Source organism: Marmota marmota, unplaced genomic scaffold (genome assembly GCF_001458135.2).
Source record: "Marmota marmota marmota unplaced genomic scaffold, marMar, whole genome shotgun sequence".
Taxonomy (NCBI): domain Eukaryota; kingdom Metazoa; phylum Chordata; class Mammalia; order Rodentia; family Sciuridae; genus Marmota; species Marmota marmota.
Genome location: NW_025999842.1, coordinates 11,222,564 through 11,238,504, shown reverse-complemented (window position 1 = coordinate 11,238,504; position 15,941 = coordinate 11,222,564). Strand labels below are relative to the sequence as shown.

Here is a 15,941-nt window from a genome sequence, read left to right as displayed (position 1 = left end):
GTACACAATGGTGAGAGTCACTGTGGTGTATTCATATATGTATATTGGAAAGTCATGTCAAATTCATTCCATTGTCTTTCCTATTCCTATCCTCCCTCCCTTTCCTTCATTTCCTTTTGTCTAATCAACGGAACTTATATTCTCCCCACCCTCCTTATTATGGGTTAGCATCCACATATCAGAGAAGACATTCAACCTTTGGTTTGGGGGGATTGGCTTACTCATAAAGTCATTTTTATTTATTCCTAATATTCTGTTGTGTATATATACACCACATTTTCTTTATCCATTCATCTGTTGAAGGGCACCTAGGTTTGTTCCATAGTTTAGCTTTTGTGAATTGTGCTGCTAAAAACATGGAAGTGGCTGTATCACTTTGGTATTCTGATTTTAACCCCTTTGGATATATTCTGAAGAGTGGGATAACTGGGTCAAATGGTGGTTCTATATTCCTAGGTTTCTGAAAAATCTCCATACTGCTTTTCAGAGTGGTTGGACTAAATTGCAGTCCCACCAACAATTTATCAGTGTACCCTTTTCTCCACATTAAGATGTGTATTTTCCTAGTATTGGGTACACTGTTCAAGAAAGTCCTCAAAATTTAACTATTAAATTCACTGGAAAAATAATGAATTTAATATCTTTAATGCATGTTCTTGAAGTCAAAACATTAAAATTAAATGTGGCATTTATACACAATGGAATATTACTCAGTATTAAAAAATAACAAAATCATGGCATTTGCAGGGAAATGGATGGCACTAGAGCAAATTATGCTAAGTGAAGTTAGCCAATCCCTAAAAAACAAATGCCGAATGTCTTCTCTGATATAAGGGAGGTGACTCAAAACAGAGTAGGAAGGAAGAGCATGAGAAGAAGATTACCACGAAACAAGGAAAAGAGGAGGGAGAGAAAGGAAGGGAGAAGGGGACTTGCACGGAAAACTGAAGGAGACCCTCATGGGTTCACAAAATATATATACGATGGTGTGAGGGGGAAGGGAAGAAAAGAGAGAGAGAGAGAGAGAGAGAGATAAGTGTCACAGTAGAATGAGTAAAGAATAGTGATGGAGGGGAGGGCAGGGGAGGGGGGATAGGGAGGGCAGCAGAATACAACTGACACTAGGATTGCTGTATGTATACACATGGATGTATAACCAATGTGATCCTGCAATCTGTACATGTGGAGAAATGAGAATTCATACCCTATTTGAATCAAATGTATGATACGTCAAGATCATCCGTATTGTCTTGAGCAACTAATAAATAAATAAATAACATTAAAATTATTCATTAATGCACAGAATAACTTGGAAAGGTATACAAGAAATTACTAATATTAGCACTCTTGAGGGAAGGTAACTGGATGACTGAGGAAGAGGTGAGATGAATATTTTTACCCAGTATCTTCTGTATAGTGAATGTATTACCTACTCAAGAAAATGGATGTTTAAACTAGAAAACAAAACAAAACTATATATCTAATTTTTAACTAAGTAAAAATTTTATTATGAGACATAAAGTTTCCTTAAAATTTTTAATCTTCCACAGGTAAATCTGATCACTTTATTCTTGAAGACTTTCAGCAAAGTGAGTGGATATCTTAAAGGCAGAGGCCCAGAGTGGGTGACACTCTCATAATGTCACAGCAATAATCCGAAATAATGTCCTGATAAGGTAAGATTGGGATTGCACTGCTTCTGGGAAGGAGGAGGAGTGAAGCAGTAAATAGACACTGATGGCTGAGGGGCACTGACATAGAGAATAAGATTTTCTTTCAAATTTCCTATTCTCATTCTACCAAAATTTATGTTGCTAATAGATCCAACATTCAAATAGCCAGGAACATTAAGGTTAGAGGGAAAAACCATTTCAGGATAAAGAAAGGCAAAAGATTCAAAAAGGTGCATTCAGGGTTCTACCAGCTCCACTGCCTTTGTGCAAGTAGTTCAGTGGCAGAGAGGGTGCTTAGCATGTGTGAGGAGGCCCTGGGTTCATTTCCTAGCATGCATGAAACAACAACAACAACACACCAGTATTTACCATGGTACTTCATTTACACCTGGTGATATAAGTTCCCTGTGGGTAAAAAATGTCGTAGGCTTTAGGTGCAGCTGTTAAAAATTTAGGATTGTGAAAACTAATATAACAAAGAGAAAATAAGCATAACAGAGATTGGCAACAGCAGGAGGGAAACGTGATCCAAAGCTCACTCATGTCAGGTTGTTCACTAGCAATGAGATTCAGAGGAATCTACAGTGAGAAAATAAGAGACTCCAGGAGGAACTTTAGGAGCTGGGATAATCAGATTCCTACAAGAGAATTTGAAAATATAAGATGTGACCATGCAAAATAATAATAATCAATGATAGGAAAAAAATCTGCAGAAATCTTAAGGACTAAGGCTTGTGATTTTCAAAAACTCTTAATTCAAGCAATGGTATTAGGAGTTCCAATGTATAAAACACATAAAAACAGTCACTCTGGTTGAAGCCAGACAGAGTAGAGGGCCCAAGACTTACCAACCATACGTTCCTACTTTCTCTAACCCAGAACTCAATTGAGAAACCCAGTTTAAAATCTATTTCTAGAACAACCTGTCTATTTACTGTTAGGAAACCTTGACACAGGCAATGCCATTTGAAACATGTCCTCCATCTTAGAACAAGAATCACCTCACAGTCACTCTGACTCAGCTTGACCTAAACCCTAGACAATACTCCATCATTATGCAAAGAAAGAAAATTATTATCTGGGACTGAAATCCTGAAATACTGAAAAGCACCTGTTCAATATGGAATACTGATTGCCTCAAAGAATAGAGGTGACAACGACAAGGACTCTTTCTTCCCTGACAACCACCTAGCCACAAAAATTCCCCTCACCTCAGGCTGTAAGTACAAGACTGTCACTGGTCTTAGTCTCCACTGGGTCCCTCTTCACAGATTTGTCCTGAATAAACCCATGTTACTGTTGAGCTGCCTCTCTTCTCTCTTTATTTCTGTCATTTGGTTATTTCCTTCTATTTTGGTGACAAACCCAGGATTAGTGTTCAAGTTTCTCACCGTGGGCAGCCCCTCCAGGCTTTCCCTTGACCTCCACTCAGTCTCTCTTTCTTTTCCTCTCTTATTCTCCCTCTTCTCCCTTTGGTGACTTTAGTAAGTCACATTGCTGGACTTTGCATTCACCGCAGAGGATCACCTGTTGGGTGAGTGATGCCCTTTAACTCCTCTGCATTCCTGGAATCCCTGCCATAGTTTCTCTCTCTGTGGATACTGTTCTTCTGACAAATCCCAGGGCTGGATAAGAGAAACCCCTGCCACCACTGGGTGGAAATGACTTGCTATCGCTCCTATCAATTGCCCAATATTCCATTGGTCATTCCTGGAACATCCTTAGAGAAACCATATTCTTGTGGAGATGCCCTTGGATTTTGGCTGTTCTGTCTGTCAGGGTCCTTGGGGGCCCTCCTCAATCCTTTTGTCCAACATGGCCAGACCCCACCAAAGCCTCCATAAGACACCCTCTTGGGGTGCCTTTCCCTAAAGATTGGTGTTCTGTAATATTGCCTGGCCCCAATACAAGCTGGACAATATTCGTCACTGGCCTGAAAATGGCACATTTGATTTCCAATTTCACAGAAATCTTGCAAACTTCTCTACTGCAATGGCAAATGGTCCAAAGTTCCCTAAGTCCAGGCCTCTGCTCCAGGCCTAGTACCTCCACATCAGACCTTCTCTCTCAAAAACTGCTCAAATTTTCACATTCTTCTCCTCATATTAATAATAATTTTTAAAAATAGCCCTCAAGATATCTCTTTCTTTGAATCCGTCCCTCTTCAGGAGCTCTGCTTTCTTTCTTTCTATTATTCTAACACATCCTATTATTTTGCTGTGTCTGACCCTGTGTCCATAAATTTCATCCCTTGAATTGCAAGACAAAGAACCCACCCATCCCCTGTGTTACATTTCAGGGGACAGGGAAGGAGTGATCTATGGGGAAGGGTACTATGTACAATGGAATTCTCATTTCTCTGTGCTCTTTATTAGTGGACAAACAGTCATTAAACAACATGTACCTGTCAGCCAGTTAAAAGTGACTAGTGCAGCTGCTGGTCCTAAGACTCAAGTGGCAAGTTTCCTGGGCAGATGGGATTGATACCCCCTTTGCTTAGGCATTGGGAATATTGATCCTGACTTGCTTCAGGATCAAATGGGAAAAAAATAGTGATGCATGGGACAGAGAAAGGCTTGAGACAACTGAAGGTAGAAGACTGGGCTGACTCCTTGTTGCTGCATGGAGGTCAAATGTCCTGAATCTAACCCTGACAGTCCTCAGTGGTACCAAATATCAACTACCGATATCTTTCTGTTTCTGACTGACTTGCCCTTATGGTGGAGGGTATCCTCACTGATAAATCTTGGATCCTGAGATGAAGTCTTAGTCTGACCCAAGGTCTTTGGGAAAGAGGTGACTCATTAATCCCCAGAGCATGAGCTGAGCTGTCTCTTTCTTTCTTTGCAAAAATGTCTTTTCTACATGCATACCTGTCCTTAGGCTACTCTCAACTACTGGGTATGTCCTACTGACCCTCAATTCCTTCATCTTCTCTATTTCAAGTGCCTAGAGTTCATAGGAACCTCAGTCTTTCAAACACTTTCTGGGACCCAAACCCCAAGTCTGTCCCTGTTGTCCACCTCCTAAAAAGGAACCCCTTGTGGGAGATTATCAAGACTTAAACTCCCCTAGCTTCAAAATTAGACCTTCACAAGACATCTTTTCTTCTATATTCCCACTCATCCTTCAGGAAAAAGACCATAAGTTCCATTTCACTTAATTACAGTAAACTACCACTTATCTCTTCTAATTCAGGGAATTTAAATGTTTGCCTTCTCAACTGGGGACATCACCCAGAACTTTTTGCCTCTCATGCTCAAAACAGCAGCTTTACTTTCCTTAAATATCAGATACGTTTATTTCTTTTTTTTTTTTAATTTTTTTAATATTTATTTTTTAGTTTTCGGCGGACAAAACATCTTTGTTTGTATGTGGTGCTGAGGATCGAACCTGGGCCGAACGCATGCCAGGCGAGCGCGCTACCACTTGAGCCACATCCCCAGCCCCTCAGATAAGTTTATTTCTGATCATTAACACTGTTTCTCATTAATTTCATTTTGTGAAACTTTATAACAGTTGCCTGTTAATGTATTGCAGAAGTACTACTTCTGAAAGAAAAATCTGAACTAAGAGAAGCATCACCTACAGAACAGATAAGATATACTGCAAATTTCCAGTTCTTATATGGCCCTAGTTAAACAAAAGGGGTTGCTGTAAAAACTATAGACTTTAAAGTATAACCCATTACTCCCACTTTAAGATCAGTGAAACTGGCCTGTTGGATGGTTAAAACAAAAAACTTGGAGACAAAAATCAAGGAAGTAAAATGTCAGAGAAAAATCAGACAACATTTTAGTTTTGCCCCTCTAAGGTCAGCTAGGACCCAGGGATCAATGGGACCCTCTAAGGGCCCTGCAACTCCAGTGAGTTGGTGATGAAAGAATTTTTGTTTTTGTTTTATCTTTATACTTGTTTCTGTTTTTGTTATACAAGACAGTAGAATGTATTTTGGCAGAATATACATACATAAAGTATAACTGATTCATGTACCCACTCTTGTGGTCATACATGATATGGAGTTACCTTGGTCATGTATAAAAATAACAAGGCTAGGAAATATACATTCAATTAATTCCACTGTCTTTCCTATTTCCCTCCTGATTCCCTTCCCTTCATTTCCTTTTGTCTAGTCTGATGGATTTCTATTATTCCCCTCCCTAATCTCCTTTGTTTGGGGGGTTAGTATCCACAAGCCATGGTGGGGGTACTAGGGTTTGAATTCAGGGGCACTGGACCACTGAGCCACATCCCCAGCCCTATTTTGTATCTTATTTAGAGACAGAGTTGCTTAGTGCCTCACTTTTGATAAGGCTGGCTTTGAACTTGCTTTAAGCCACCTGAGCTGCTAGAATTACAGGTGTGCACCACCATGCTATAATTTCTTTATTTTTTATGGCTGAGTAATATTACATTGTGTGTATATACCACGATTTCTTTATCCTTTCATCCATTGAAGGACACCTAGGCTGTTTCCATATCTTGGCTACTGTGAGTTGAGCTGCTATAAACATTGATGTGGCTGTGTCACTACAGTATGCTACTTTTAAGACCTTTAGATATAGACCAAGGAGTAGGATAACTATATCAAATGATGACTCTATTCCAAGTTTTCTAAGGAATCTCCATACAGCTTTCCACAGTGGTACCAATTTGCAGTCCTATCAACAATGTATGAGAGTACCTTTCTCCCCACACCCTCACCAACATTTATTGCTACTTATATTCTTTATAACTCCCATTCTGACTGGAATGAGATAGAATCTCAGTGTACTTTTAATTTGCATTTCTCTAGTTGCTAGAGATGTTGAACATTTTTCCATATATTTATTGATGGATTGTATTTCTTCTTCTGTGAAGTGTCTGTTCAGTTCAGCTTCTTCAAGCTGATGGTGGCTGTCAGCTGTGGCAGTAAAGGATGCCCTCCAGAAGGTCTATCTAGGAAGTCTCAGTAGAAGCTGGGAAGCAGCTCCATGGAAGGTCATATTTTCATGACCATCTGGAGCTTAATGAACTTTTGGAATTTTGTGCATCAGGGTAATCCAGAGGTCCATGATGGCAGTTGACAGGTGACTGGGCAAGGTGTACATGGGGCAGAATTTATACTAGGCAAATAAGAATACAGCAAAGCATTATTTTCCTAAAATAATTCGCATAAAAACAATTACTGTTTCAGCAAGCTTCTGAAGACCATGAAGATCATTAACTTATTAGAGCTTAGGGTGTGATCTGCCATGTCATTTATTTGTAAACAGAGGCCATTTAAGTCTTTAGAAACATGAGCAGGATTGCTAAAAACACACATTTAATTTTTATAATGGCACAGATGTCACCTTGAGCTGTGGGATGCCATCTTATTTCTGTAATCTCTGGGTTAGCTGAAGGATCCCTTTAGTTGTGTCACTTAGGACTCTCTTGGTAAAGTCAGAGCTTTTATGTGCCACATTACATCTTTTAGATCAATCTGAAGGATAAATATTAGAACTAAATAATCATACCAGTAAAAAAAAATAGGTTGAATTTAACTATACAGGAGGTTAGGAAAATTTGTAGCTCTCAAAGTGACTTAGAATAAACTTGTGACTCTGGTAGTGTCTTTTGTAACCCTTTCTATATAAACTTCCAGTTTTATTTGCTTATAGGCGAATTGACACAATGTACTTTTTATCATTAATTTCTAATTTCATTCCATTATGATCTGATAAAATACAGGTTTTATCTCTATTTTTTGTATGTGCTGAGTTGCTTTGTGGACTAAGATGTGGTCTATTTTCGAGAATATTCCATGTGCTCCTGAAAAGAAAATGTATTCACTCATTGATGGATGAAATACATACATATATCTGTTAAGTATAAATTATTAGTTATATTGTTTAGTTTTACAGCTTCTTTATTTAGTTTTTTATTTTAAGAGCTATTTATTGGTGAGAAAGGTGTGTTGAAGTCACCCAGCATTATTGTGTTGTGATCTCTTTGATTCTCGAGATTATGAAGGGTTTGTTTTTTTATATGTAGGCTGCATTGTTTAGAGCACAGATATTTAAGATTGTTATGTCTTGTTGATGTATGGTTCCCTTAAGTAATATACAATGGCCTTCTTTGTCCCTTCTGATTAAATTTGAAGTCCACTTTATCAGATATGAAGATATAAACCCCTGCTTGTTCGCCAGTTCCAAGTGAATGTACGTTTTTTGCCATCCTTTTTAACTTTAGTCTATGGATGTCTTTGCCTATGAGGTGAGTATCTTGGAGACAGCATATTGTTGGGTCTTGTTTTTTAATCCAGTCTTCCAGTCTATGTCTTTTGGTTGAACAGTTTAGGTCTTTACATTCAATGTTATTATTAAGAAATGATTTTTTAATCCCTGTCATTTTATTTCTGGCTTTTAGTTTGAATTAGTTTCTCCTTTGACTGACCCTCTGGGGGGCTTTCTTTACTGCCACAGCTGACACCTACCATCAGCTTGATGAAGCCAGAGCATTCATTGCCCCTTTTCCCCTGACAGTAGTCAAGGACCTCTTCAGAGGTGGGATTGAGGCAGAAGATAGATTATCTGTACTCAAATAGAATGTGGAACCTTGGAGAATGATCCCACCACCCCAGATTAAAACCCTAGGTTAATATTTTATTTGTTTGTTTTTGACTGCCTGACTGGAATGCTCTGATGACAAACTCCTATCCTTATCAGGGACATCCTAACCAAATTCAAGCCCTCCATTTTACTTTCTACCATAGTTCCCCACACTCCTCTGCCTCCCTTGTCCTGTCATATGGACCAGAAGCTTTTCCTTCCCTTCTAATATCATTGCTTCTGTCTGAGTTGTCAACCACAGGGTGGGATACCTCAAAGCTCATCATGGCCACCCACCAAACTCCCATTAAAATTTTTGTACAACAAAAGAATGGGATCCTAATTAGAATAGGATATACTCCATGTCTGTATGATATGTCAAAAAATAATCTACTGTCATGTATACCTAAAAAGATATATTTGGCACTTAAATTTTTAAAAAATGAAAAAAAATTTCCTACAAGACCCTGTCTTTAGCTAAAACAGTTGTTTCCTAGTACCTCTCTGGCTGCCTCAACTATTATCTATTGGTGCACCCCACTGTGTCTATACATCTATTTTGGTTTTTCTACTGGATCCCCCACTTAGGAACCCAAGTATGGAAGCGTCTGTCTGATTGGGTACCCTGTGGGTGTCCATGAATACTTTTGACAAACAGGAACTTGACCTCATTGGAAGACCTTCTCCATGCCGCTTTGGTCTGGCTTGCCCCTTTCTCACTTGTCATCTTGCTCTGGCTGCCTAGGCTCTTCTATATCTCGCTCAGGTTTGTCCCAAATAAACTCGGGTTACTGTTGAGCCACCTCTTCTCTCTCTTTATTTCTAACATTTTTTTCCTTTTCTTACATTTACAAATAGGGAAAAGAAAGTTTAGAAACTATAAAGTGGCCAGGAAAATATTTGAAGTAGCAAAGTGAGGTTAAAAGGATTACCCATTTAACACAGAAGGATTTTATATTTTCATTTCATATACCCTTTGCATCATGGACAAAGTGCAAAGATTTAAAAAATAGAGTGAATCTGACAAATGAAGATCCTTCAAAGATCTTTTATACTTAAATGCTATCTGGGTCAAGAAAATACATTTGACTTCAATATCACCATTTCTGGGAAGATAAAATCACTTATTTCATAAAATACCTCTTCAAATCTTGCTACTGTTAATATTAAAGTAATAAATTCATCTTTAAATTATACTACTATTTACTTTATAGATGTTTTTTCAAAAGTATTTCTAAGGAGCATGATATTAAAACCCACCTTCTACTTGTAAAAAATACTCTAGGACAATGTCATGAGTGTGAAAGTGTTGAGTTGACTCCATCATATATAGGGGATATTGCTGCTCAGTAAACAAAGCATTTCTCTCTCCCATCTTTAGCCACTCCCTCCCCAACCGTAGGGTTGCTCACTAACATAATCTAAGTGTTAAATTGATTTTTAATGAATTTATTTTACAGACAAGTCTGCACATGATGAAGTGATATGTACAAAGTGACTCATTATAACATTGTTCACATTTGCAAAAGAAGAGAACACCAAAGGGTCTATCAATTGAGAACTTGATAAATACTCATGGTACATTCATACAATGGTATATTTTCAGCTATTTAAAAGAATAATAAAATGTATTGATATGAAACATTCTCCAAGACACATCCTTAAATGAAAATAGTGAGGTACATACTGGAAAGAGTGTGCTACCTTTTTTGTAAGAAAATAAAAAGATTACATATTTTTATTTGCATGAGTAAATGCTAGCTAGGTATTGTATGAAAGGAGAGAGCATTAACCCTCCCTTGACAAGGATAGAAGAATGGATGACAACATGCATACAGGTAAGGCACTATCACCTTCTTCACAGCACCTAGCCATCCTTTTTTGGTTATACACAATGGAATATTATTCAGCCACAAAGAAGAATGAAATCCTATCATTTGTGGAAAAATAGATGAAACTGGAGAACATGGTGTTAATCAAAACAAGCCAGACACCGAAGCACCAGTATCTCATATTTTCTCTGATGTGGAAACTAAAAGAAAAAGAAAAAACCAACAATGAGAATATAGAAGAGGGATTACTATGGACTGGAAAGTATGATTGAATGGGGTGGGGATAGAGATCAGGAGGAAAGGGGTGTTGGGAAAAAGATAGAAGAAGGGTGAATGGACATAATCAATGCATGATCCATGTGCATATGGAAATACTACAGTGAATCCCATTAATTTGTAAATAAATATATGCTAAAAATAATACTAACAATTTAAAATGTTTTAAAGAAATAAATATGTACTGGGCTAGAAATGTAGTTCAGTGGTAGAGCACTTGCCTAGTATTCATGAGGCCTTAGGAAAATAATACTGAAAAAATATGTAAGAAATTAATATAAGACCTTGCCCTAACAGGGTGTACAAAGGCAGGGATAGGAGGAAAACTTTTTAATTAGTAAATTTTTGAAAAAACTTTAACCATAAGAGTGTATTATAGAGATAAAATTTCTAATTAAGTTTTAAAATAATTTATCCATTAGCTGATGCATTTGCACCAGATCATATAGCATTTCTTCTGTGTGGCCCAACTCATTCATAACACTGGTATATTATTTCTCACAATTGATTGCTTGTCTCTTCAGGAAATGGATTTCACAATATAATTTGTTACTGGAGGCCTATTACTTCCAGAGTAAAAGACAAGTTGCTGTCCCTTGCACTATAACTACTCATGACCACACAACAAAACAATAGAATAGAAACACAATGCTTGATAAGCCTTTTTGAATTGTGATGATCAATTGATGTTGATGTCTACTCTAGCTCACTTAATAAGCAACTTGTGAGGGGAGTTTTCACTGGGGAGCAGAGAAAGAAGAAGCTCTGTAACAAATTCTGGCTGAAGTGAAAAAGTAAGCTGTGGTGCAAAATCCCAGCAAATTAGATGACACTCAGAGACAGTAGCTAATAAATTTGTTACGTAGTCTCCAGAAAGCCTCAACAAAAGAATCATTTACTGTTTTGCAGCAAAGCCACGTAAGTCTTGTTAGAGACCAAATGTCTGACCATCGAACATCAAGTGACTAGGTGACCTGAGATGGTCCAGAAAGAATTAGGTGCTATGTGACCCACCCAGGCATAAGGCTGAGTACACACAGCAGTATTTCATCAATAAGTGGAAACTTTTAAACAATATTTTTATTAGTTGTTGATGACCTTTATTTAATTTCTTTATTTACATGTGGTGCTGAGAATCAAACCCAGTGCCTCACTTGTGCTAGAGAAGCACTGTACCATTGAGCCACAACCCCAGCCCTAATAAGTGGACACTTTATATTTAAAATTTAGCTGATACAGGTCTGAAAGATGTAATAAAAGTAAGCATAGTGGCACATGTGTCCTGGCAAGCCTGTACACATTTTTGTTTGATTATCAACTACTTTTGAGAACCTGTTCAAAGCTATGTAGAGAGATGGACCAGTTCAAGCTTCTTGGCTCTATAAGTACTCCCAGCTACTCACCTGGGAAGCTGAGACAGGAGTGCTTGCACTCAGTGTTTGGGACCAGCCTGGGCAGCATAGCAAGACCCTGTCTCTTTAAAAAAAATAGTACCAATTCATTTACTTATTTTGTAAATAGTTTCAGAAGGTTCCACTCTCTAGGCTTATCCATTAGCACTTGGGTTTGTACTCATATTTTGAACACTTCCTTACTTTCTGGTATAACAAAGCATTCCAAGATTAATCCTTTCCTCTGCCTTACCACTGCATCATCTATATTTCCAGAGTTTCTTTTAATCTGGATATTAGGAATGGTCATTGTTATTAGGTTGTCACTGCTTCTTGGCTCTATAAGTGAACAGAGCAAAAAAACACACGCACGCACACACGCACGTGTGCATACATGTATATATAAAATACACATATGTATTTGAAGGGGATTGGAACATTCCATACCCAATATGGCACTTTGGCATAAAGATTATTTCAAGTTAGGGGCTAGAGATGTAGGTTGGTGGTAGAGAACTTGTGTTGCAGGCACGAGGCCCTGGGTTTGTTCTCCATACCACCACCCCCATTTTTTTTTCTTTTAGCTAAAGGCAACTGAGAATCAACAGATGCAAAAATTCTCTGTTCACCTCTTATCTGCCTGAAGGTACAGCATAAATTTTCCTTTGAGGAAAGCGCTCCCCAATCCCTCATATAGGGAGTGAAAAGAAACTCTGATGGGGAATCAGTATCAAAATGAATGTCTGAGTTTGTGCTGCCATAACAGAATACCATGGACTGGGTGACTGAATCAACATTTTGTTTCTCATGGTTGTGGAGGTTGGGAAGTCCAAGGTTAAGGTGCCAAAGGATCAGCATGGTCTTCTTGCTGAATCCTCACATGCCAGAGAGAGATAGAGTTGTTATTTTCTCTCTTTTAAAAGATCATTAATCACATCATGAAGGTCCCCACCTCATGACCTAATCTAAGCCTAATTTTTAATATATAAAAGAGCACTCTTAATTTTTGTCCTTAAAAACTTTCCAAGATCACATATGGTTTAGAAATAAGACTGTACCAAACAATGGTCAAAGAATTGTCCATTTTATATATTTTTTTTTCTGGTCACTCAGGAAAACATAATCAAGTATGGTCATTGTTGCTTGTCACCTCACATTATTTTTATCCATGAATTCACCATAATCTGATGGGCAAGTGTTTTACCACTGAGCTATACTCTATCTCTAACTTCTATTTTCTGTTCTTACAATCTAATATTTAGACTTTTCCTGAACCTCTTTCATCTAACTCTAATTGCTTCTTAAAAAGGCCACCTCCAAATAATATCACATTCAACATATGAACTGGGGGCAGGGTGATGGTGGTGGGGTGGGGGAACACCAACATTCAGTCTCTTGTAATGACTTTGTATAAACAGACTTTCCTAAAATAGCTATTATTATCTATTATTTTCCCCAATATATTTCTTAGTTATGCCCACAATTTCTTATCCCTTGAAGCTCAAACTATCTTTCTTTTTTATTTATTCTTTCTTATTGTAATTTCTGTGGTGCTGGGGATTGAACCCAGGGCCTTGCACATGCTAGGCAAGCACTCTAACACAGAGCTACAACCCTGGACCATTTTTCCTTTTTTTAAAGAGTATACATGCTCCCCACCTAGTCTGATTGCCTCTTTGAGTTTCACTTCTTTTATGTGAACTTCCACGCACATAAATATTAATAAAAATTGTATGCCTTTTGTCTTATTAATCAATATTTTGTTAGTTTAAGTTGGAAGTCCATAGGTCTTCAACCTAAGAGGGTAAAAAAGTTTTTCCTCTCTAGACATATTCAAATTATAACTTCATATTGATACTTGTTCTAAGTTAATACCACAAAACTCTTTACTTTCCTTCCTTAATTGCATGTTTGTATTATCTTTTCCCACAATGAGAACACATTACTTGGGGAAGTAATCAATATATTTTTTGTTTCTCAATTTTATAATATGCATAACATAATTTCAGAATTACTAAATTCATATCACTACAAACAACAAATTTACTTGATGGAAACTAAAATGTGTTTGTTGTCTTTTTTTAAAAATCATTATCAGTTACAGTGCTGTGGATTGAAACCAGGGCCTTGTACATTCTAGGAAAGACCTCTACCACTAAGTTACATCCCCAGGGCTTCCTAGTTTATTTTGAGACAGAGTTTCACTAAATTCCTGGGGTGGCTTTGAATTTTCAATTCTTCTGCCTCAGCCTTCCAAATAGCTGGAATTAAAGGTGTATGCCACCATTCCCACTGTTTTTGTCTGTAGGATATATGCCAAATGAATTCTGTATAGTCAGAACACTTTGATAAAATTTTGAAAAAATTATTTTCTCTGTGTAGTTATGATAGGAGACAGATATGAATGGTGGTAACATGAGGCTAAGGGAATAATTCTATAAACTGGGCCCACAGCATTAACCCACATGTGCTTTCACTTTTAAAAAAAATAATTTACCTGTATCTCTGCCTGACTTACATCCACAGGATATGTTATATTCCCCAGTAAACTCCCTGCTATCTGCAGAAATGCAGTCCTCTAAATCCCAATAAGAACACAAGCTACCTGAAGGAGAGCGGGGGTTCTTTTGACCTTTACACCAACCAGATCCTGGTTATTAGGATAATTCCCCCAATCATAAAATCTACAAGAACAGGTTCCAATTAGAATTGGTAACATAGGTCAAAGTGACCTACAGTTGTCACGGCAATGAGGACTCGAAAGTCTGACATCATCCTGCTGTCAGTCAAAAGTCAAGAGGTGGACCTAGGTGGAACTCTCTGGAGACTTCCCTGGGACAGCCCAATAAAACTGGAGGGCAGGAGAGACATGCTGTCCCTGTCCTCTCTGAAAGGACGCTGTCTCTCTTCTAATAAACTTTTTTGTCACTCTGAGGGACATATCTGAAATCTTTCTGACTTGATTGCAAGAATCAGTGTGAAGGGGGCCTTCACATCACCTCAGTTTCCCAAAAAGCCCAAGTTCTATAATAGTTATATTTCTTTTTAAAATTTACATGGTTCAAAGGTAATCTCAGGTATTACCAAGATGCTGATGAGTTCCAAATCATAATACCTACCTTGTCTTCTCTTTTGTGCAACATACTATTTCCAGCCCTCTGTTAGACATCTCCATCTAGATGTTATACAGATAATTCATATCTTTGCTTCTTCATTGCTATTAAAATTATGACCTTGTTATCAAAGCTAGAAACTTTAAAGGGTTTAGGAAATTGGAAATTTCATTAAACATAGCTTAGTGATAGACTGTTCTATGTCCTGGGTTCTGTTCCCAGCAAAGCCAAGAAAAAAAATAATTTAAAAGTAAACTCCCTTGTTAGCCTTACATCTTACTTTTTTTTTGGTGCTGAGGATTGAACCCAGGGCCATCGCAAAAATCATGTGCTCTACCATTGTGTGTGTGTGTGTGTGTGTTTGTGTGTGCATGCATGATTTTTGTTTTGTTTTGAGATGGGGATGACACTGTAGCCCAGGGTGGCCTTGACCTTGTGATTCTCCAGTTGGTATCTCCTGCATTGCTGGGATTACAGGCATTACCTCCACACCTGTTTTTTTTTTCCTTCCTTTCAAGTGACTGGGTCTATGTTGCTTTGGCTGGCCTGGAGTAGCTGGGACGACAGATGCAGGCCACTTCATTGACTCTCCAACTTAATTTACTTCTCTTCATTGGTGATAGGATTGGACACATGACTCCGAAGTGCTTAGCATGTGTTCTATCACTGAGCTACACCACCAACTCCTCATCTCTCACTCTACTCTAGCAACAGCGGACACCCTGTGGTTGTCCTGCACCTTGTATTCCTTACCAGGCTTTCCTACTTGGAATAACTGTCCATTCAGCTTCTTTTCCAAAGCTAAACTGAGTAGGGAAAACCTAGGAAAACTGCACCCTTTCTAAAATGGGAGACTTTTCAAAAACTTAAATATATGTAATAAGTTGATTTGACCGTTGTTATGACTAAAACGTACAAGAGGAAATGGGTAAGGATCAATATCAGGAGACTGTATATGTAGTAGCAGAGGACAGCGGCTTTGTTTTACAAATCCACCAATCAGTGGGTAGGCTGCGCTCCTGAAGCTAGACCTACTAGCATGTCTGGTTCCTAGTCATAAAAGGCAACTCAGTAGATATTTTAC

The 15,941-nt window shown here is 38.0% G+C and overlaps 1 pseudogene; it reads left to right on the top strand.

Annotated features, from left to right (window-relative positions):
* The first annotated feature begins 10,010 nt into the window (after positions 1–10,010).
* LOC125616086 lies at positions 10,011–10,128 on the top strand (annotated as a pseudogene).
* Positions 10,129–15,941: the final 5,813 nt, after the last annotated feature.